We start from the raw sequence: 24,622 nt of genomic DNA, 5'->3' as shown, positions 1-24,622 counted from the left end.
CATATGTAGAAAAGTGAAACTGGATCCCTTCCTTACACTGTATACAAAAATTAACTCAAGATGGATTAACGGCTTAATGTAAGACCTAACACCATAAAAACCCTAGAAGAAAACCTAGGCAATACCATTCAGGACATAGGCATGGGCAAAGACTTCATGACTACAACACCAAAAGCAATGGCTACAAAAGCCAAAATAGGCAAATGGGATCTAATTAAACTAAAGAGCTTCTGCACAGCAAAAGAAACTATCATTAGAGTGAACAAGCAACCTACAGAATGGGAGAAGATTTTTGCAATCTACCCATCTGCCAAAGGGCTAATATCCAGAATCTACAAAGAACTTAAACAAATTTACAAGAGAAAAACAAAGAACCCCATCAAAAAATGGGCAAAGGATATGAACAGACACTTCTCAAAAGAAGACATTTATGCAGCCAACAGACACATGAAAAAATGCTCATCATCAGTGGTCATCAGATAAATGCAAATCAAAACCATAGTGAGATACCATCACACCAGTTAGAATGGTGGTCATTAAAAAGTCAGGAAACAACAGATGCTGGAGAGGATGTGGAGAAATAGGAATGCTTTTACACTGTTGGTGGGAGTGTAAATTAGTTCAACCATTGTGGAAGACAGTGTGGTGATTCCTCAAGGATCTAGAACTAGAAATACCCAGCAATCCCATTACTGGGTATATACCCAAAGGATTATAAATCATGCTACTATGAAGACACATGCACACGTATGTTTATTGTGGCACTATTCACAATAGCAAAGACTTGGAACCAACCCAGATGTCCATCAATGATAGACTGGATTAAGAAAATGTGGCACATATACGCCATGGAATACTATGCAGCCATAAAAAGGATGAGTTCATGTCCTTTGCAGGGACATGGATGAATCTGGAAACCATCATTCTCAGCAAACTATCACAAGGACAGAAAACCAAACACCACATGTTCTCACTCATAGGTGGGAATTGAACAGTGAGAACACATGGACACAGGGCAGGGAACATCACACACCAGGGCCTGTTGAGGGGTTGGGGGGCTGGGGGAGGGATAGCATTAGGAGAAATACCTAATGTAAATTATGAGTTGTTGGGTGCAGCGTATCAACATGGCACATGTGTACCTATGTAACAAACCTGCACGTTGTGCACATGTACGCTAGAACTGAAAGTATATTAAAAAAAAGATTTAAACATTTTAAAATCTATAATAGATGAGAGGAAAGTTAAAAAAATAAAATCCAAGTGAAATTAAATTCTAGAAGATTAATGTTGCCAGTTATATTTTGATGACAACAATAAACATAATGCAATTTTGTTAACTTATTGCTTTAAAATGCAAGTTGATAACCAACAATCGTACCATTTTAGCATAACTAACTACTTGTGTTTGAGTTTCCCAAGAGATAACCTGAATTGCAATAATGAAGAGGCACTTAACTCATTAATGTTTTTTAGTCTCTTAAATAACATTAAAATTGTCTCAGAGTCTCTAGTATATTTAACAATTATATAAAGAAAAAAAAAGAGTTGTTCATTCTGCCATTCAGTAAATACCTGCTGACACCTTATTGGCCAAATGTGCCAGATGCAGGGATGTGAAATATACCCCATGTCTGCTTTCACAAAGCTTCCAAAGTAGTGATAAAGAGAAAGAGGGTGAAAAACATGGGAAAACATATATTTGTGTTTTATTTGATGATTATCATTCTGTGTCTATTATTTGTTTGAATATTAGTTTACCCCCATTTCTTTAACTGGAGTGAGAGGAATGGACTATATCTTCTTATTCTTTTTATCTTCTTGGGACCTAGGAGAATGCCTTAATAAATACGTGTGGAATCCACTGCAATGGATGAATAAATGTGTGTTATTTTCTAGAACAGAGGTCCCTACAAAGTATACTAGGAATATAAAGAAACATTTCATCTTTCCGATGGAGAATAGAAAGGAATATAAGGCAGAGGGGACATATGGTCCAGGCCTTGAAGGACTTGACACAGTTGAAGAAGCTGATAAGAAGGAAGTTTGAGGAAAAGAATGAATAGGAGTTTTCAGATGAGAAAGTCTGGGAGTAGAAGTACATCACTTATGGCGGGTACTTTCTGAATATTTGCTTAATAAATACACAAATAGGTAAAAGAAAGAACCTGAAGGACCTGAGGATGATCTACGTTGTGGAATTAGAAATGGAGGGAGTGAAGGGGTGGTGGCACAGCAGAAGGAACATGGGAAAAAGTGACAGCCACGAGTCGGCCGTTGCCATTGTTAACATTTTAAAGCAAAACAAGACAACGGCAACCACCCTCTCGACGCTGGAGGTACAGTATTGTGTCCTGTTCTCTTAGCTTTGGGATAATGCCTATTGTATCCATCTGAGAACTTAATGATTCCATAATCTCTCATTAAGGTGAACAATTTCATTCAAGAAGGTTTATGGGCAGAGTGAAAAATAAGAAATCTAGCAGAGTGACATGCTTTTATTTTACTGTAATGCATATAAAGGAAGACAAATATGCCAATAATACCCTTCTAATTCGATAGAACAGTCTCACAAGAACTTGTGCTATTTAGAAAAAAGAGACACAGCAATGACGAACTTGTTCCCTGGGCAAATTACCAAGTAAGACAATCAAAGACACAGATTTTCATAGGTTCTGTTTCCAGGAAGACAGCAGTTTCCAAAGTCTTCAGAGTCTGAGAAGACCAAGTTCTTTTATATATATTATATATATATATATTATTTATATATATATATATAAAATATATGTTATATATTATTTATATATTATATATAAAATATATATATTATATATATATTTTTTATATGTGTATATATATATATATATATTTTTTGAGACAGAGTCTCACTCTTTCACCCAGGCTGGAGTGCAGTGGCACAATCTCCGCTCACCGCAACCTCCACCTCCCGCGTTCAAACGATTCTCCTGCCTCAGCCTCCTGAGTAGCTGGGATTACCAGCATGTGCCACCACACCCGGCTAACTCTTGTATTTTTACAAAAATACAAAAGAGATGGAGTTCCGCCATGTCGTCCAGTCTGGTCTTGAACTCGTGACCTCAAGTGATCTGCCTGCCTTGACCTCCCAAAGTGCTGGGATTACAGGCGTGAGCCACCACACCCAGCCTCTCAAATTATATTTCTAAGGACACAGTTTTAATAGAGACAACAAACTTAAAACTGTTAGAAATTTTCACCTGCCTCTATATTGTACAGTAAAGTAAAATTTGATATTCCCTAAAAGTTCCAAGTTGAGAGCAAATGTAAGCCTGTACAGCCCAATTTTTCCAGAAACAGAAACTAAGAAAGTAATAGGATTTTACTAAATACTAGTGAAAAAAAGAACACAGTATTAATCTTCCACATAAACAAGGTCACATGCAAACATGAGAAAACCCCCAAAGTTGTACTGTTTGTGTTTCCTTATGGAACTCTTCTCTAGGTAACATATCCGACACTCCAACCGCCTTCAATTCCCCCATCACAATCCTGAGAAAAGCATTTCTCCTCTCACCACCACTGCCAGAGTAAGCGCCCTTTCCCCCCAGGCTCTCAGCCAGTCCAGCTTTACTTCTACACCCGGTTTCCACCTGGCTCATTTCTGCCTCTGGCCTTGTGTTCAGTTTTCCCTGCTTGGGGCACACACCCCATTCCCTTTAGTTCTTCCACGATTCTGAACTCTTATAGAAATCACCTTTCATCTAGATTGTTTGCCTTTGAACCCTCTAGGCCTTGCTAAGGGGCGGGTAGAGGTTGGAATGAGAGCAGAGGGGGCAAAAAGTTCTGGTGGTCTGTTTTTCAGGACAAGCGCTCTGTCTCTCTAGAAATGGTAACAAGAGCCACATTAAACAGAAAGGCTTGCTTTCGTGGATGTTTCTGTTATGTATATGCATTTTTTTTCAATCGGAGAGAAGAGGAAGTGTACTTCCCCTGGCATTCAGTCATGTTCAGGATGAGGAAGTCAGACAAACAGGGAACCTAGGTTTTATGTGAACTCTCTGATTGACACTGACAATGCCTGGTACTTGGATAGGATACCATCTTTACCTTTACCATGAGGACAGGTTCTCACTGTCACCCCAACCACTTGCCTGATAGTATGGTTCCTGGGTGCTGGGGGACAGGGTAAGGAGTGGAGAGGTATCTAGGGGGAGGAATACGGTTAGGAATCTTTTGTGTGCTGGCAGGAAACCTGGGTCCACCAGTTCCGGAGATCCTTGTTTACTATATACCAGACAGCGAGGCTGGTGATGATCTGGAAGATGTTTATTCAGAAGCCAGCAGCCAAAAGGGGTGGACAGAGCCAGAGGCAGGAAGTAAGAAAAGGTGACCTGAGAGCAGGAAGAGCAATGGAGTCGTATAAATCACATACTGTCTTGTACTGCGATTGAAATATGCATCCATTCATTTATACATTCATTTTTTTTTCAACCAATAGTTATTGAATGCCTGTGTATTCACATTATTGAATGTGAATTCAATGCATCTTTTTAAGGTGGTAGTTCTTTTTGTATTTTGTTTTTTTGGTGGTGGTGGTTGTTTTTTGAGATGGAGTTTCGCTCTGTCCCTCAGGCTGGAGTGCAGTGGTGCAATCTCGGCTCACTGAAAGCTCCGCCTCCCGGGTTCAAGCAATTCTTCTGCCACAGCCTCCTGAGTAGCTGGGATTACAGGCATGCACTACCACACCCGGCTAATTTTTTAAAAAATTTGTTTTATTTTTAGTAGAGATGGGGTTTCACCATATTGGCCAGGCTGGTCTCAAACTCCTGATCTAAAGTGATCCTCCTGCCTCAGCCTCCCAAAGTGCTGGTATTACCGGCGTGAGCCACCATGCCTAGCCTAAGGTTTTGGTTTTGTATCTAAGTTTAGAAGCATCTACATTTTAAGTTTTATTGTTGTTGTTGTTGTTGTTGCAGGAAAACACAGATCCTGGTGCCGAACATGAGGACAGGGCAGGCCGAAGGAGAAAGTGGAAGGAGGGGAGCTTCTCTCTCAGCCTCAACCTCCTGGGCCTGGATGCTGAAGAGTCATGAGGTGCTTCAGAGTACTCTGGGTGAGGAGGGAAAGATGGTGCCCACCACATGGAGGCCAGCCTAGGTCTCGTATGAAACCCGTGAGGTATGAAGGAGTAATTTTTCTTTCTAAGCCATTTCTCAGATCAGTGCCCTTTATGTTTGAACTTGGTGTGAATGACCATCTTAGTGATTCTTACTGCAATGACAATAGGGAGTTAAATGACATAAGATTCTTTTTTATGGTAAAGGATATAAAAATGTATCTGCCTGTGGTCAGTGTAGAATATTCCCAGCCAGAGGTGCAGTTTTCTGGATCCCTTCCACAGACATTGTGTGGAAGCACACCTATTAACCGATAAGGGGTGAAATTTCACCAGAATAGAGAAGCATCCTCTTTGCCCTTTTCACAGGGGTGGGGATGAGGTTAGGGATGGGGTTATACCTTCTTTGCTCACCCAGCTGCTTCTATATATCTTAGCCTGGATATGCCTAAACTTAAGCCAAAACAAAAACTCATAGACAGGTAGTTTATTTGCAAAATGATACTAGGGATCAGGAGTAAGGAATGAGAGTAAAGCAGGGGAGGAAGAAAAGCCACTGCAAGCATGCACTGTCAACAGAGGAAGGACCAACAAGCACATGAAAGGTCTCAGTGTTACTAGTCACCAGAATTCAAATGAAAACCACCACGAGATACCTACCAGATGCCTGTTAGAATGGCTACATTAAAAAGACTGCAGCAACAAATGTTGGTGAGGGTGTGGAACAGTCAGAGCTCTCATCAGTTGTTGGTAGGGGTGTAAATTGGTACAACTTTGGAAAGGTCTGGCACTTTCTTAAAAAACTAAACACACACCTTCTATGACCCAGCAATTTCATTCCTAGATATTTGCCCAGCAGAAATGAAAATATCTGTATATAAACAGACTTGTTTAAGAATGTTCATGGCCTGGCGCGGTGGCTCACGCCTGTAATCCCAGCACTTTGTGAGGCTGAGGCGGGCGGATCACGAGGTCAGGAGATCCAGACCATCCTGGCTAACATGGTGAAACCCCGTCTCTACTAAAAATACAAAAAATTAGCTGGGCATGGTGCAGGCGCCTGTAGTTTCAGCTACTTGGGAGGCTGAGGCAGGAGAATGGCGTGAACCCAGGAGGTGGAGCTTGCAGTGAGCAGAGATCGCGCCACTGCACTCCAGCCTGGGTGACAGAGCGAGACTCTGTCTCAAAAAAAAAAAAAAAAAAAAGAATGTTCACAGCAAGCAGCATTATGTGTTATAGTCAGAAACTGGAAACAGGCCAGGCACGGTGGCTCATGCCTGTAATCCTAGCACTTTGAGAACCTCAGGTAGGAGGATCGCTTGAGGCCAGGAGTTCGAGACCAGCCTGGGGAACACAGCAAGACCCTGTCTTCACAAAAAATAAAAACATTAGCCAGGCATGGTGGCACACATCTGTAGTCCTAGCTACTTAGGAAGCTGAGGTGGGAGGATCACTTGAGCCCAGGAGTTCAAGGCTGCAGTGAGCTATAATCACCCACCCTGGGTGATACAGTAAGACCTTGTTTCTAAACAAAACAAAACAAAAACTGGAAACAGCCCATTAACAGAAGAATGGATTAAAAAAACTGTGGTATGTTCATGCAATGGAATATTGCCCAGCCGTAAAAAGGAATAGAGTATTGATATAATAATATGGGTAAATATTAAAGCATGCTGGGTGAAAAAAGCCTTACACAAAATAATATGGTATTTTCCTATTTAAAGTTCTAGAATAGGCAGAACTAATCTGCAATGAAGAAAAATCAAAATAGTGATCTGTACAGATGTGGGCGTACAAGTAGGAGTTGACAGAGAGCAGGCATGAGGGAATGTTCCTCTACATCTTCAAAGGAGTTTGGGTTACACATGTCAATGTACTTTTCAAAACTTACTGAATGGTACACTTACAATTGTTCATTTTATTGAATATAAATTTTGCCTTAAAAGAAAAACATCATAAATGAATACTGAAGTTTAGTTAATGATATGCATGCTGAAGTGTTAAGGGTGAATTATACTGTTATCTGAAAAGTACTTTGAAATGCATTAAAAATAAAATAGATTAGTAGATGGATAGAACAATAGATAAATGGATATACGTATGATAAAAGAAATAGAATAAGATGTTAGTTGTACAATCTAGATAGGGATATATGGGTTTTGACTGTAGCATTCTTTCAACTTCTCTGTATACTTGAACATTTTTATAATAAAAAGTGAGGTAAAAACAAAAACACATGATCACATTGGCTACAACTGAGCAACTGTTGTACAAGCCTGTCAGGACCGTTGAGGAGTTTTCTGAAATCTACTTCAGAACCTAACACCTGGGTGGTGGAAGGGAAAACATTTATCTGTTGGCTTCTTTCTCCTTGTGTCAGTGCTTAAAGCCGTCTTGCAGGTGCCCTGCACCTTAGAGAATTCCCAGGGTAGGAAGCTAGAGTACACAGCATGCATGGGCTGATGTGGGATGCTTCAGATTGCACCTGTGTGTAGCTGGTCAAAGCCTATGCAGAACCAAGAGTCAAACAAGAGGATGGAAAGTGCTCCAGAAGTATTGTGTTAGTTACCCATTACTGCATAACAGATTACCCTCCAAACTTAGTGTCTTACAACAAATGAACAGCTATTCTCCACAATTCCTGTGGGTCAGGAATTCAGGAGTCACTTAGGTGGCTGGTTCTAGCTCAGGGTCTGCCATGACATTATATTCAATATTTCAAGCCAAGGCTGCATTTATCTAAAAACTTGATTGGGGCTGAAAGATCCACTTTCAAGGTGGTGCATTACATGGCCCTTGGCAGGAGGCTCCGGTGTCCCTGCCACACGGGCCTCACAATAGATCTGCTGAGTGTCCTTGTAACATGGCACATGGCATCCCCCAGAGTGAGTGATTATGGGGGGAGGAAAAAGTCACAATGTCTTTTATGACCTAGTCTTGGAAATCACCCGCTGTCATTTCCACCACCTTTTATTACTTAGAAGTGAATCACTAGGTACGTTTCACACTCAAGGAGAAGGGAATTAGGCTTCTTTTTTTTTTTTTTTTGAGACAGAGTCTCGCTCTGTTGCCCAGGCTGGAGTGCAGTGGCACGATCTTGGCTCACTGCAACCTCCACCTCCTGGGTTCAAGCAATTCTTCTGTCTCAGCCTCCCGAGTAGCTGGGACTACAGGCGTGTGCCACCATGCCCGGCTAATTTTTGTATTTTTAGTAGAGATGGGGTTTCACCATATTGGCCAGGCTGGTCTTGAACTCCTGACCTCGTGATCCACCTGCCTCGGCCTCCCAGAATGCTAGGATTACAGGTGTGAGCTACCGCTTCCAGCCTAGCCTTCACTTTTTGAAGGAAGGAACATCAAAGAAGTTGAGAACATGTTTGGAAACCACAACAGATTTCCATTACATTTCACCTTTGCACTTCTTAGGACTTTTGTGCTCTGCATTAAGTCCACTCTGCCCAGAGTCTTCTTCTAGAAAGTGGCTAGCTCCAAATCCTCCAAACACTAAATACAGGAAGGTGAATAGAACAGGTTACATTCCCTGCTGATGCAACAGGTTCCAAATCCATAAATAGTACTTGTCATCTCCATTTTCCACCATTTGCTCTAGATTTCCCTTAACCTTAGCCAATTATTTGGCTGATGTAGGTTGCTTTCCTGATGGCTGACTCAAAACTTTACCTCTGAGGGGTCTGAGCCTTTAGTTGACCTTGTAAAGTCATGATCACTGCGATTGCCCATCCACCATCACCAGTCATGGAATCATCAATAGATGTCCCTGTGAATCTTCTATGTCCTAGACACAGGCCTTCCTGCACACATAATGTAACAGCAGCCTTAGCTCTTCATGGTAATCAGAGTCGATTACTCTTTTCAGCATAGGAACACCTCTTTTTTCTTGCTGGTCTACTGCCATGAGGAGCCCAAAATTCAAAAACAATAATCACACTTTAAGGAGAATGGAAGCGCTATCATTTCTGCTAGTGCGTACATTCACCCAGCTGAAAGTGGGACAATTAATTCAGCAGAACCTAAGCTCATTTGATGGGAAATGCACGACACTTTTAAGTGGATCATGAGAAGCGATGGTGAGGGGGGCAATCCTACTTCTACCTCATGTTTCCTGGACCAATGTTGCTAGACACTGGGAACATAGCACCATGTATCAGCTATTGTTTTAGCACATATATACAATATTTTGGAGGACAGTGTCATTACCAACAGGTCGTTCTACCTGAGCCTGAGCTGACGCTGATAATCCTTTTCAAAAATTTCTGCTTTCAATCATGAAGGAGTAAGCCAGCCTGCAATTACATTTTGAAAGTAAGCAACTAGAAAACTAAACAAAATGTAGGAAAAAAACTATTTTAAGACATTGGATAAGAGTCCAACGAGATTGTGATCCCCATGAAAAGGAAACGAAAGGGGCAAAATACACCCTGGTGTAGGCTTTCTGCCTGCAGGTAGCTCCAAGATTGTGATTCAGGGAGATGAAATTATACAGAGTGTTGTCATTGAATTAAACAGAGATTATAGTTCAAGAAGACCAAGGTAGCTATGATTTATAAGGCAGAGCACCTGTCTAAGTCCATTTTCTGTTGTTATAACCAAATACCTGAGACTACTTAGTTTATCATGAAGAGAAATCTATTTCTCACAGTTCTGAAGACTGAAAGTCCAAGGTTGAGGGGGTGCATCTGGAGGGCCTTCCTGTTGGTAGGCAATCTCTGCAGAGTCCCGAGGTGGTGTAGGGCACAGAGAAGGAGCTAAGCATGCTAGCTTAGCTCCTCACGAAGCCACTCATGTCCCACACTCATGACTTTATCTCATTCTAATGACCTCCAAAGGTGCCGCCTCTCAAATACTATAGTTGAAATCCCCCCCCTCCTTAATATTGTTACAGTGGGGAGTAAGTTTCAACATGAGTTTCAGAGGGGACAAACACTCAAACCATAGCATTACTTGAGAGGAGAGCTCTCAAGAAATCTTTGGCTGGGTGCAGTGGCTCACACCTGTAATCCCAGCACTTTGGGAGGCTGAGGTGGGTGGATCGCTTGAGCCCAGGAATTTGAGACCAGCCTGGGTAACATGGCGACATCCTGTCTCTATAAAAAATTAGCTGGGTGTGGTGGTGCACACCTGTGGTCCCAGCTACTTGGGAGGTTGATGGGGAGGATCACCTGACCCTGGGGAGGCAGAGGTTGCAGTAAGCCATGATGGTGCCACTGCACTCCAGCCTGGGCAACAGTGAGACTCTTGATTCTTTGCCTGAACACCAAACTAGTCAGGAATAGGATGAAATCCCATAGGACTGGACAAGAACAACTTTCAAGGAAAGAATAGTTCTGTGTAAGCTGTAAGACAAATAACCAATAACCAGGGTTCACACAGAGCTGGGAATCATTTGAGTTCCCTCTAGTCAGAGTAAACAGACCTTGGTGAATAGACGTGACATTCAGTAAAAATCCTGGAAAGGCAACAGTTTGAAGTGGGGCTAAATTATTTCTCAAATAAATGCTACTCTAGAACACACTAAAGAGCCTAGAACATACCTCAAAAGGATCAAACTAATCTGCAAGTAAAAGTCCAACAGAAAAGATTCAACACTCTTCAAAGAAATACAGAATTTCAGCACCCAACAATGTAAACTTTACCATATCTAGAATCTAATCTGAAATTAATAGACATATGAAGAAAAAGAAAATATGAAGAACAGTCAAGAGAAAAATTGGTCAGAAGACTCAGACCCAGAAACAACAGAGACTATGGAATTATCAGACAAGAAGGTTAATATAGCTATTGGAAATATGTTGGCTAGGCCTGGTGGTTCACACCTGTAATACCAGCTCTTTGGGAGGCTGAGGCAGGTGGATTGCTTGAGCCCAGGAGCTCAAGACCATCCTGGGCAATGTGAAAATCCATCTCTACACAAAATACAAAAAATTATTCAGGTGTGGTGGTGCACACCTGTATCCCAGCTACTTGGGAGGCTGAGATGGGAGGATCGCCTGAGCTGAGGAGGTTGAGGCTGTAGTGAGCTGAGATTGTGCCACTCACTCCAGCCTGGGTGACAGAGTGAGACACTGTCTCAAAAAAAAAAAAGAAAGAAAGAAAGAAAGAAATATGTTTCTTATATAAAGAGATGAAAGGATGTGAAAGTTATAAGAAATAGAAGATTTATAAAGGACTAAACTCAAGCTTTTAGTGATAAAAATACAACATCCAAAATTGAAAATACACTGGATAGATATAATAGCAGATTAGGCACTGCAGAAGAAAAGAACAGTGAACATAATGACACAGGAAAAGAAGCTACCCAAAGTGAAGCACAGAGAAAAGATGGAGAAACAGCACGTCAGTGAGCTGGAGAACAATATCATATGTGCATCTGAAGTAAAAGAAGGAAAGGAAAAAGGAGGGAGAAAAATGTTTGAAGAATTAATAGTAAAAGAAATTTCTAAATTCTTCACACCTGTTAGGATTTTCATGTTGTTTTGTTTTGCTTTTGAGCAAAAAGAGACAGGGTCTTGCTCTGTCACCCAAGCTGGAATGCAGTGGCACTCATAGCTCACTGCAGCCTCAAGCTCCTGGGCTGGCTTCAGTGTTTCTTCCACCTCAGCCTCTGGGGTAGCTGGGACTACAGGCATGTGCCGCCATGCCAGCTAAATTCTTTTATTTTAATTTTTTTTTGTAGGGATACATTCTTTCCATGTTGTCCAGGCTGGTCTCAAACTCCTGGCCTCAAATGATTCCCCCGCCTTGGCCTCCCAAAGTGCTTGGATTACCAATCCCCACTGTTTTTTTTTTTAAAAAGGAAAATAACAATTGTTGGCAAGAATTTAGAGAAATTGGAACTCTTGTGCATTGCTGGTGGGAATATAAAATTGTGCAGCTGCAATGGAAAGCAGTTTGGTGGTTCTTCAAAAAGTTAAACAGAGAATTACCATATGATTTAGCAATTCCACTCCTAAGTATATGCCCCAAAGAATTAAAGAATTAAAAGCAGAGACTCAAATACATACTTGTACACCAATGTCCACGGAAGTGTTAATTTGCAAAAGCCAAAAGGCATAAACAATTCAAATGTCAAAACAGACGAATGGATGTATACACATACAATGGAATATTATTCATCTTTTTAAAGAAAAGAAATTTGGGTATCTCCTACATCATCCTTTCAAGGATGAACCTTGAAAACATTATGCTAACTAAACTAACCACAAAAGGAAAAATATTGTATGATTCCATTAATATGAAGTACTTAGAACACACAAATTCATGGAGACAGAAAGTAAAATAGAGGTTTCCAGGGTCTGGGGGAATAGTAGATTGGGAAGTTATTGTTTAATGAGAACAGAGTTTCAGTTTAGGGTGATAAAAAAAATTCTGGAGATGGATGGTGGGAATGGTTGCATGACAGTGAGAATACACTTAGTGCCACTCAACTGTACACTTAAAATGGCAAATTTTATGTTCTGTATATTTTACCACAATAAAATTAAATCTCTTAAAAGTTAGTTACAGCCGGGCTCAGTGGCTCACGCCTGTAATCCTAGCACTTTGGGATGCTGAGGTGGGCGGATCACGAGGTCAGGAGATCGAGACCATCCTGCCTAACACGGTGAAACCCCGTCTCTACTAAAACTACAAAAAATTAGCCAGGCGTGGTGGTGCGCACCTTTAGTCCCAGCTACTCAGGAGGCTGAGGCAGAAGAATAGCTTGAACTGGGAGGAGGAGGCTGCAGTGAACTGAGATTGCGCCACTACATTCCAGCCTGGGCGACAGAGCAAGGCTCTTTCTAAAAAAAAAAAAAAAAAAATTAGTTACTACTGTTCAAGAATAAATTGTGCCTTATTTGCCAATATACGTCATTTGAGGAGGATGACAAAAATTGAAGAGCTTGATGGAGTTCAGTTTTGAAAAGTGGGATCTATGTGTGTTTCCTACCAACTTTATTTTTTTTGAGACAGGGTCTCTCTCTGTCACCCAGGCTGGAGTGCAGTGGCACAATCACAGCTCATTGCAGCCTTAGTCTCCTGGGCTCAGGTGATTCTCCCACCTCAGTCTCCTGAGTAGCTGGGACTACAGGTGTGTGCCATCATGCCTGGCTCTTTTAAAATTTGTTGTCAGGGTCTCTCCATGTTATCTAGGTGGTATTGAACTCCTGAGCTCGAGCAATCCTATCTGCCTTGGCCTCCAAAAATGTTGGGATTACAGGCGTGAGCCACAGCACCCGGCCGTACAAACTTTTAAGAAGATAAATGCTTGTAGAAATTTAATTACATTTTGCTTCTATGAATTCCTGATGAAAACTTTCTGAAATCTGTCATAAATACATAATCAAAAGAAAAAATAAATATCTTTAATATTTTCACATCCCTGAGGTTTCTGACTCCTTCCTTAGTGCTATGGCAAGCTCCAGTCCAGGGAAGTTGCAGCCTCTGGACTTTATTTATTATAGGCCACTATTTTGTCCAAGCCTCAAGAAATCACTCTTGCAGTGTATTGCTACAGGTATCCTTGCCAGGACACTGAGTTTTCTGATCAAGGAAGGGTGCTCCCAGGTCAATAAATTCACCATTATCCAGCTTTCTATTCCACTCACCCACCCTAGTGCAACATCCTCAAGATCCACTTTCTCCCATCCAAGTACTAACCAGGCCCCACCCTGCTTAAGCTTCCGAGATCAGACGAGATCGGGCGCGTTCAGGGTGGTATGGCCGTAGACCCTCAAGATCCACTTTCACAAGCTTATCCAGGTTCCTGCCTGTATACATTACCCAGGTGAATGGTTTGGCTCTGTGTCCCCACCCAAATCTCATCTCGAATTGTAATCCCCATGTGCTGAGGGTGGGGCCTGTAATCCCCATGTGTCGAGAGGGGGAGGTGATTGGATTATGGGGGAGGTTTCCTCCATGCTGTTCTCGTGATAATGAGTGGGTTCTCACGAGATCTGATGATTTTATAAGCATCCAGCATTTCCCCTGCTTACACTTCTCACTCCCGCCACCCTGTGAAGGTCTTTGCCTCCTCTTTGCCTTCCACCATGATTGTAAGTTTCCTGAGGCCTCTGCAGCTATGCAGAACTGTGAGTCAGTTAAACCTCTTTCTTTTATAAATTACCCAGTCTTAGGTATTTCTTTATAGCAGTGTGAGAACAGTCTAATACCCCAGGTCCTTCAGTTTCTTTAGTAAACTATTTCCTACTGCAGCAGGGATACATTTCCCCACCTGCTTGAGCCAAAACCTGACTCCAGTTATCATGGAGTCAGTTAATTGGAGATGGAAGGAGACCTTGAGGAAGACAGACATCACTTTGCAAAGCAAGATTCAGGTGAGGTATTTTCAGGGTCTCCTGGCAAGATGAGGCTGATGTCCCCAGCAAGGAGAGAAAGGCTGGCTTTTCTCTCCTAGAGGATGAAAATTAATCTAGTGACTCAGTATTCTCAGACTTGTCTATCCTATCCCAGCTCTTAAGATTTTAAGCTTTTCCTATCAGCGTTCTAACTTTGAAATAGGAGACCTGTGAAGGCTTGGTGTTCTGTCTCCTCTATGACTCTGTCACCTGTTGTCTTAATCTTCAAGACAGTATTCCCTGTGCCTGCAGGAGATCAAATTCTTTTAACCATTGCTCTATTCACCATGGGCTTGAGTTGATAGTTGTCTAACATGACCCTGTCATTTTCTTATTTTGAGACTTTCAAAGCAGTTAACAAAAGCCAGTGAATTCCCCATTCCTTTACAATTATAATTGCCTCCATATTGTTCAAGTACCATAGTTACCACTTGACCCAGAGCCTCTCCCTTCCACCTGTACCTCATCCCAATCCACCACAGGTGAGAACCTTAATTGTGTTGCTGCTGGATCTGCACTTACCACTCAAGCTGTGATGGGAATGATGAGAAAAACATTCTTCTCTTACAGTGACCATCCTGGCTACCTGCAAAGTATGCTTAGAATTCTAGATTCCTTTGAAGTCTGGGTAAAGATCTCCCAAGGGCTGGCTGATGGGAACATGGGGATTCTTAATCCTGTTCACCTACAACATGCCATCCAAAGGGAACCTCAGAAGTAGTAATTGCCCACCTTTATGGGTTGTGCATGCATGACTGCCAAGCAGCTTTCCACAGGCATCACAGACTCTGGTGTCAGACAAGCCTTGGAGCAAAAGCTACAGATCCAGTGTCTGGGCTGAGGCAAGGTCAGGTTATGCCTATGTGGAACTGCTTGCCTACACCAGTGACTGGGGTAAGTGGCCAGGCCAAAAGGATGGGAAATGGTGCTCAAGAGTTCTGGTCCCCTGGAGGCCCTGACTGGAGCCAAGTGTCAGCACATGAAACATCATCAGCTCATTCTGGAGCAGTTACTTTAACTCAAGTATTAATAAATAAATTGGAAGTCAATTCACAGATGCATCGGACCAGAACTAGGTCAAAGTCTATTTGCCTAATCAATGCCCTGGCTACCCTTTTGTCTGTGTGGTTGTACGGGGTTTGGTTTGAGTCTGAGGACCATGATCACAAGTCCATTTCTCAGTGGACTAAACAAGAAACCAGGCTAAAGATTCCCAGACTTATTAACGTCCTTCCCTTTACCCAGATATTAGCTTGATGACAATTTCATTCATCAACCTAGGTTTGAACATAGTTTTCAGTGTCCAAATTCTTTCTGGATAGTTTATTTCTCTGTTCAGTTATTAGGTCTGTAATCTTTTGTATGATCTGTGTCCACATAAAAAATTACCAACATTTTCCCAACTAGTTTAGTAGTGAAAGTACCATCTAATTAAAAAAAAATCTTCAGTGTGGGGGAAAAGGAGGACAGATGTGATTATTAGACTGTCATCATGGGTGTCTACTTGTTTTAAAAAGTTATAGCTACCTGAGGATTTTTTCAAAAGATTTTATTATGAAAAATTTTAAACATCCACAAAGTAGAAATAATAAAATAATAAATCCCCGTGTACCCATCAGCCAGCCCTTGGGAGATCTTTACCGAGACTCCAAAGGAATCTAGAATTCTAAGCATACTTTGCAGGTAGCCAGGATGGTCACTGTAAGAGAATGGTTTTTCTCATCATTCCTGTCACATATTGAATGAGTGATCACATTTCTACCTTAGAAATGGATTACTTCCCCTCTGGTGGGTTTGTTTGCTCAGGTTCCCTTTAACCAGAGGGTATCAGGGCCGGGGCCAGGCACGAGGCAAGATCTAGCTGTGCCCACCGGAGGGAGCAGTGTCCTCCTGTTTCACAGTAATTTCCTGTGGATTGGCCCTGATACTTGTCAGAGTTTTATTTAGCTCTGTTCTTCTCTTTCTGTTGGAATATCATTCATTTTTCTTGGACTGTGGGATGCGGTCCATGACCTTCACACTAGCTCTGGCATTACTGTCTGTAGTGTTTCGCAGTAAATGAATTGGCATAATGTCACCCACCCTACCTCTACACTGTTTGACGCGCACATTTCCATCAGTCTAGGCTGCTCACTGTTTTCCATCTCAGTTCTGGGAAGCCAGAAAAAAATTGGTTTGAAATTGAATTTTTAAAGTATGTTTTTCTAATGAAACTCCTAGATGGCCTTGATTGTGTTTCCAGATCTCCTCTCATCTCGCTTCTGTTTTCACACAGAGACGCAGTTGTTTTTCACAGTCTGGAGCATAGAAAAAATGTGGACTGCACTCTATGCTGATCAGAACCTATATAGACCTCTGGATTTTATTTCGGGCACTGCATTTGAAAGGATATAATGGCAAACCGGAGTGGGGCAGGGGTGAGGGAGGGGAACTAACAGATAGGTCTGAGCAATATCTGATGAACAATTAACCATGTAGAAAAGAAGACCCAGGGGAGGCAGAGCAGCTATCTGCAAAAGTTGTGTTGAAATATAGCTGTGATTGGTGTGGGGAAGTTAGAGAAAGCAAATTTCAGCTTATTATAAGGTTAGATTAGAAACATCCAATAGTTAAACTAGACTGACTCATAAAGACGTGAGTTCTCCTTCCTGGGAGTCAGATAAATGCCAGGTAACATCTCTCAGGAATATACTTCGGGGCGGGGAGGGGAGTTCCTCATAATAGAAAACCCATCTAGAACACTTATTTTCTTCCAAGTACTCTTCTAAGCACCTTTCCCTTATTATTTATGTAACCCTCGTGACAACCTTATGAAATAGGCACCCTCAGATCCACAGCTTTTATCTGAAAACCTTAGGACCAAAATTCTTAATTTTTTGGATTTTAGAAAGGTATATGACACATACACCTTATGGTAGAAAACACCCCCATGGGGCTGTTCTCCATAATCAAATACATTAATATTTATACAGTGAGGCATGTGAATTTTTGCATTAAATGGAATACTTTTACATGAGTTGGGTTACGTTTTGTTGCCAAATGAGTTCAGATCATCTCTTCCCACCAAAAAATTTTGAAATAATTTTAGGTTTTTGCATTCTGAATTGTAGAAAAGAGATTATGGACACATACTGCTATTCCCAGTTTACTCACAAAGAAACTGAGGCAGAGAGATTAAGTAGCTTGCTCAAAGTCATATGACTTCCACCCAGGCAGAAATCAGGTTTGAGCCCTGCTCTTAAGCACTGTGTGGACTGCCTCTCCCTGTGCTCTTCTGCCTCCTCTCTTTGAGGGGTTGGGCTTAGTTACCTGAAATGTCTCTAACCTTGAGCCTTCGATTCCCTGACCTCTGACTTCAGCCAGCCTCACTGGTTCCAGAGCGATACTCAGAGCTGTTCTCAGATACCAGACTGGAATAAATGAGAGACATCTGGAGAAAGGAGACCTCTTCCTATCCCAACAGGACTGTGTTTCACAGGAGGCATTTTAGTGTTGTTGTTCCCCAATGGCTAGGCAGAGGCAGACAAAGAGAACATTGTGTATCATCATAATTTGTCTTCAATGACCTTTCTTTTTGTGTCATTCACCACCACCTGTTCCTCAAAACACCACCATGTGAACCCCAAGCCCAATGGCTCAGGCTTGCCCTCTTTCCACCCACGTTCCAGGATGGATTTTTCCAGGAACAGGACTAATGACTCTTAACTTTTCTTCTACCATCTAGAGATGGATTATAAGGTAGCAACCCAAGAAAATGGGTTTGGACATTCAAATACTTGAGTTTAAGTCCAGATGTGCAAACTTGGGCAAAGCCATTTAACCTCATTCATCAACTTGTCAAATAGGACAGATAATACTTACCCGGGATGAATTCCAGTTTTGGTGAGCCTGACATTTTCACTATTTGTTGGAGCCTTCTTTAAGCAAAAGAATAAAAATTTATGATATGAATTGGGTACAAAATTGTGCGTTTATTTAGAAACAATTCTCTTGTTCACATAAGGAGAAATATGATGCATTAGGAGTTGAAGTGATCTTAACAAAAGGCTTTTTTTGGGTATAATTTACAAAATTATACAACCATGTAAACTTATTGATAGGGCCCCTTTCCAGAGTTAGAAAGGGGTCCATTCAGCAAACAGTCCTGCAACTTAGAATTCATTAACAGCAAGGTAAATTTGCTTCTGTATCAAACTCACAGAGTTGTAAGAATTGAATCACAAGATTAAATATATGCAAATGTGTTTTGTAATCATCAAACACGGTGCATAATTATTTTGATGCCTACAACTAAGCAAAAATATTTATACCTAGAACAAAGCAAAGATATTTATTCAATAAATGAGAAAATAGATGAAATTTGCTCTCACCAAAGTAGTATACAAGCTAATTGTATTACATTTCCCTAGGCCTGAAAAAATTTATCAGAGTAATATATGTACATATTTTTACACAACAGTCCAATATTGATAAAAGATTTGCAACCAAATAGAACAACCCCAGGTCCCCCCCCCCTCATATTTTCTAATTCCACTTTCCAGACTCAATACATTTCCTCCATATTGCTAACTAATATGTGCTATATTGTTTTTCCTGATTTATCAACCTTGAATATTGTCTGGTGACTCTCTATTATGGCATTATTCACTTTCTTCTTCCCATTCTCTCAATATAGTTATAGGACAGTTCTTATAATATGAAATATTGTTTATGGCTGAACAAAATAGTGGGCTATGATTTTACTTCCTTCTACATACCTCTAAGTAATTGTGTTATTTTTCATTTGCTTAGTTTTCCATTTTACCTATACTTGGGTTTTCCCACTGTCTACAATAGCATTTTATGTATCTTTCCACTCAGTCAAATTCCCCACACTGCAGAGAGCCACGGAGCCCTCCATCCCTCTGCTCCAGACTAGTCTTGTTGTTTTCTGTGCAACAATACGGAACTTCATGTGCTATCATGCTGGAAATTTCCATCATCTCTCTCCTAAACTGGATTTCCTATGTTTTCTATCTTCCTCTGTTTTGGTTGCATCTTTTTGGTGGTTCTTATTCTCCAGTAGCTTCTAAGGAAAGGTCTATGGGAGGTACATTAACTGAGACTCTACATGTGCATGTCTCAAAATATCTTTATTCTAGCCTTATAATTAACTGATAGTTTAGACGGATATGGAATTCTAGGTTTAAAACAATTTCACTCAGAATTTGGAAGGCATTTCGTTGTCTTCCAGCTTCTGATATTGCTCTAGAGAAGTTCTGCCATTCTCATTCACAATCCTTTGTATCTGATGACTTTTCCTCTTTGGAGATGACCTATGATTCCACAATAACATGTGGTAGGTTAGATTATTATTCAAAATATTCACTTTTCTCCCTCACCCTGACTTACTTTGGCTAGTGGGATATTAGCAAGTATGTTGCAAGTAGGGGCTTGAAAAACACTTGTGTGGTTGGGCTTGTTTTCTTAGGCTTATGCCATCAGAAGCACAGAACAGGCTGATGACTAGCCCACTGGTTCTACAAGGAGGATGAGTAACACATGGAGCAAAGCCAAACTCTCCTAGCCAAGCTCAGCCTGAATCAGCAGAGCTGCACAGTGGAGCCCAGCTTGGATCTGCCAACACTCAGCTGATTCATAGATCAATGACAATAAACGACTGTTATTTTAAGCCACTGAATTTTTGGATGTTTGTCATGTAACATTTTGTGGCAATAGCTTTTGGTATCAGAAATTAGTATCTAATTAGTATTAGAAATTGATATTTGTAGTGGGGTATAGGCACAAGAAAACAAAAAAATAAGTGGTATTGGTTTGGAGGCTGGATGATGGGCACAAGAAAACTGTTATAGGAGGCTGGAAAGAAAATGGTAATCTGTGTTTTGCAGGGATGAGACATTTTCTAAAACTGTCACCTTTGGTAACTTGGAAGTTAGCATATGTACCTAAAAATATTTGGATTTGTGCTGAGAAGTCTTCATGCACAATGATAAAAGTGTGAGCTAGTTGTATTTAGCTGCATATAATAGGTACTAGAGATAAGTTCAGAAAAGAACCAGCCAGGTTTCAAGGAACATGTAGGTGGAATACAGGGAGCCCAAGAATTCTGGGACTTGCTGAGTTGGAAAATAAACTTTTGCATCTCCAATATAGTTGGCAAGTCAGCTATATTGGGCCTTCTGTCCTGGAAGTTTCCACAGTTCATCTTCACAGGGTTAGATACCTCTCCTGGCTTTAGATTTGCCTTTCCTTGCCACAGAGCTTCAGCAAGCCCCACTACCTGGGGCTGATCTGTAGTCATGGAAGCACACACAGCATAATATTGACCAGAGGATCACTTCATAGCAAAGGAGGCTTGGGAATAGGACAATGACCATGGGATCCACTGGTCATATCAGATACTGTATCACCTAGATGGAACCAGCCTCATAAAGCACTGGAATGGTTACTAAAGGCACAGCTGAAGCTCCAGCTGGAGGCAATGCTCTGAAAGAACAGGGTACCATCCTGCAGGATGCACTGTATACATTAAACTGGGGTTCTCCATATGGTGCTATGTCCTCAACAGGAAGAATACATGGGTCTGAGAACCAAGAAGTGGAAGCAGGAGTGGACCCACTTATCATTTCCAATGACCTCCTGGGGAACTTTGTGCTTCTTGTCTCTGCAACTCTGGGCTCTATGAGATTAGAGGTTTTGGTCCTCAAATGAGGTGCAGCTTGGCAGAAGACACAGCAAGTGTCCCATTGAACTATATACTATGGCTGCCACCAGAGCATTTTGGACTCTTTCTATGAAGAGACCAGCAGGTGAAAAGAAGAAATCATTGACTTCCATCAGCAGAAAGAGGTGAGGCTGCCTGTACACAATGGGACAGGGAGGAAGGAATGTGTATGGATCCCAGGTGATCCATGTGGTCAAGTTTTTCTGTAGTCTTGCCCAATCTGTGATGTGATTGCCAACAGCTAAGACCTTCTGGAATAAAGATAATGAAGATAATAAAGAAGAGGAGGGGAATTTAGATTGGATAGTGCAGGTAGGAGAAGATGACTATGGGTTGCGATCTCAAGACAAATGGCGGCACTAGGGGCTATAGTTCCTCCCATTAACTTCTCTCTTCTAAGTATTTCCTCAAGAAGAGGGCCCACAGGAGCCATGGGGAACTGGATCTATGGAGGACAAGAAATGGACTGTCGCAGTCCTGGAGGTACACTGCTTAGATGTCCCTTTAAGATAGTCGGCCATGGAAAGCATAGCTGAGTGACAGCTACATAGAGGCCATACTTCCCTTCGACTGCTCCCAGCTGATCACTGAATAAGATGAGGACAGTAGAGCCACTTGTGCCTACCTGATGTGAGGCTACTCTAATGAACAGCCTTTGCCTCAGACACTAACACTCCTTTGTTCTGGCTGGACACAGTGTCACAGTTTCTCAGAACTGTGCTGCGGCCTGAAGCTTTTCCTAGGCAGGACTTTCTTTCCTCTCTTCTTTCCCAGGTAGCAGACCTGCATTATATTCTTCTGCTCTCCATTCCTTTATCCTTCACAGGCATTTCTCCCAATAAATCTCTTGACTACCTAATCTCATCTTGACATCTAAGAGGATCCAAAATGACATAAATGCCACAGCATTTCTAATTGAAATAATAATATGACTTAGTATGGTTTGAATTCATTGTGCTGGACACTTGGGAGACCCTTTCAGTTGAGGGACTCAAGACTTTCAGCCAGAGGAATTTTTTTTTTTTTTTTTTGAGACGGAGTCTCGCTGTGGCCCAGGCTGGAGTGCAGTGGCACGATCTCGGCTCATTGCAGCCTCCGCCTCCAGAGTTCAAGCAATTCTCCTGCCTCAGTCTCCTGAGTAGCTGGGATTACAGGCACGCACCACCATGCCCAACTAATTTTTGTATTTTTAGTAGAGATGGGATTTCACCATGTTGGTTGGGCTGGTCTCGAGCTCCTGACCTGGTGATCCACCCACCTCGGCCTCCCAAAGTGTTGGGATTACAGGCATGAGCCACCGTGCCTGGCTGGAATTTTTTTTTTTAATAGAGACAGGATCTTGCTATGTTGAAAAGGCTGGTCTTGAACTTCTGGCCTGCAACGGTCCCTCACCCACACCTCAGCTTCTCAAAGTGCTGGGATAACAGGCATGAGCATTGGCAAATTTGAGGTGCCTGGCCTCAAATTTCTCTTTCTGGAACTCCTATTAGTTGGATGTTGACCCCCAGGATCAAGCTTCTAATTTTCCTATCTTTTCTCCTCTATTGCCCACATCTTTGTCTTTCAGTTCTGTTTTCTAAAAGACTTCCTCAACTTTATAATTCAACTTTTCTAGCAACTTTTAAAACTTCAGCTTTCTTACTCTTAATTTCCAAGAGCTCTTTCTTATTTTCCAGTTACTTGTTTTCTATATTATTCTGTTTTCCTTTCATGAATGCACTTTCTCTTCTTATCTAAGGATGTTATTTCTGGTTTTGTCTTTGAAGTGTTTATTTATTCCCTACCTTGTCTCTACTTCCTCTAAGTAGCCTTTTCTGTTTTGTTTTTGTTTTGTTTTGTTTGGTTTGACTTTTGTGTCTGTCTTTCATGTAAGGAAACTTTTTCAAATGTCTACTGATTTTTGACTATCTGTTCTTATTTGAGAGTGAAGAACTAGCCAGCTAAATGACAAATCTGTGGGCTTGGGAGGGTTTTAAAAGCACTTATCTAAACATCTAGTACTACAGGTCCAAGGACATTTATGAAGAAAAGGAGACTGAATATTTAAAATAGGTACCATCCTTGGAAATTTTGAATCTGGGGGTGACCTCTCCTCAGCCTCCTCTTGTCCTGAAAACTGTCACCCTCCTTGGTTCCACTGCAGTGTGTATGGCAGTAAGCTGGCTTTGTCAATGGGAGAAACTCAGATGTCAATATCTGTTAGAATTCTCTCTGGAGAATTGATGTCTGGAGAGAAGAATCTTCCAGTCTCCCTCTTGAAGGGTATAAGCCTAGCTGCTGGCATTTTTGTAGCTGAGATGAGGAGAACATTTGCATCATTCAATATTTTTACTCTGGATTCTAACCCCCATCATACACTAGAAACCTCTGGTTCAGTTTTTCCTCCAAAAATATTTGTAAGGAAGGGTTTTCATCACTTTTTTTGGGCCATGGGTGAGGACCATATGTTTATTAAATAGATTTTGAACAAATCTCTCTATTTTTATCAGTTGCCTCACCCCAAATAGTGCTCAAAGCCTGGGCACTAGTTTGAGAGTTCATGCAGGACAAAATCAGTTTGCTTCTTGGTGATTTCATTCTCTGCAGGTTCTTACATTTCACCTTTCTCTATTCCGCTAAGGCCAGAGTCCTCTAGTTGCTTTCTGTCATCATGTATTGTGATGTGCGCTTCTGTTTCTCATCTTTTTGCTGACAGGGGAAAGGAGAGATAAGGTCTTTTCTCCATCATCTTAAGCTGAAAGTCTTCCAGGTTATTTTCATGTTAAAAGAGAGCATGCCTAATTCATAGCTAGCTTGTGCAGAACACCCCAGGAGAGACTGGCCTAGCAGGGCTGGGAGGACCCACAGGGGTGAACAAATGCAGCTGGATTGAAAGACAAGAGCAGAAAGCATGATTGAGCTGGGAAAGAGCTCTTTTCCAAATGGCCTATTCAAAAATGGGATGGGAACTGCAATTGGGTTGAGGTGCACTCAGTCAACTATAGAAGAAGAAACAGATGTGAGATGCTCTGGCCAAGGCAGAGTCAAGGTGGACGCAGTTTATTTGAACTCCTGTCCAAGCTATTCTAGTGGCCATGTCAGATCCGCCTTGATGCCATCTGTTCTCAGTGTCTTCACGCAAAGTAAGAAGCACAAGCAGTGGAATTCCAGTGTCAGCAAGTGGCCCTCTGTGTACCCTGCAGAAAAAGGCTCCCTACGGAAACTTAAAGTCACACCTTTGCTCCAGCTAAGAGCTCCACTTTGCCCTCATATTTTGTGGATCTTGTCCAACTTGAGCATTTTTCACCTGAAGGATTAAAATAGGGTGTGGTTTATGTGGGGGTAAAATGGCTACAGATTGATCATCATTAAAGCCAAGGAGAGACTTTTTTTCATTAAAGTAAAGGGGAGACTTCAAAGTCTGAGAAAGGCAAGGAGGACACCAAATCTACAGACTAACCATAGCAA

General features: G+C 41.6%; 1 long non-coding RNA gene across 1 annotated transcript in view; it reads left to right on the top strand.

The window, feature by feature from the left end:
• LOC109023915 (uncharacterized) overlaps positions 1 to 24,622 on the top strand; it is a 63,353-nt gene that overhangs the window by 26,832 nt on the left and 11,899 nt on the right. Inside the window, exon 2 of the long non-coding RNA XR_008673039.2 lies at positions 4,956 to 5,157. This is a non-coding gene — a long non-coding RNA (uncharacterized lncRNA). The remainder of the gene's footprint in view (positions 1 to 4,955; positions 5,158 to 24,622) is intronic.

Source organism: Gorilla gorilla, chromosome 19 (genome assembly GCF_029281585.2).
Source record: "Gorilla gorilla gorilla isolate KB3781 chromosome 19, NHGRI_mGorGor1-v2.1_pri, whole genome shotgun sequence".
NCBI lineage: Eukaryota > Metazoa > Chordata > Mammalia > Primates > Hominidae > Gorilla > Gorilla gorilla.
This window is presented reverse-complemented; position numbering and strand designations above follow the sequence as displayed.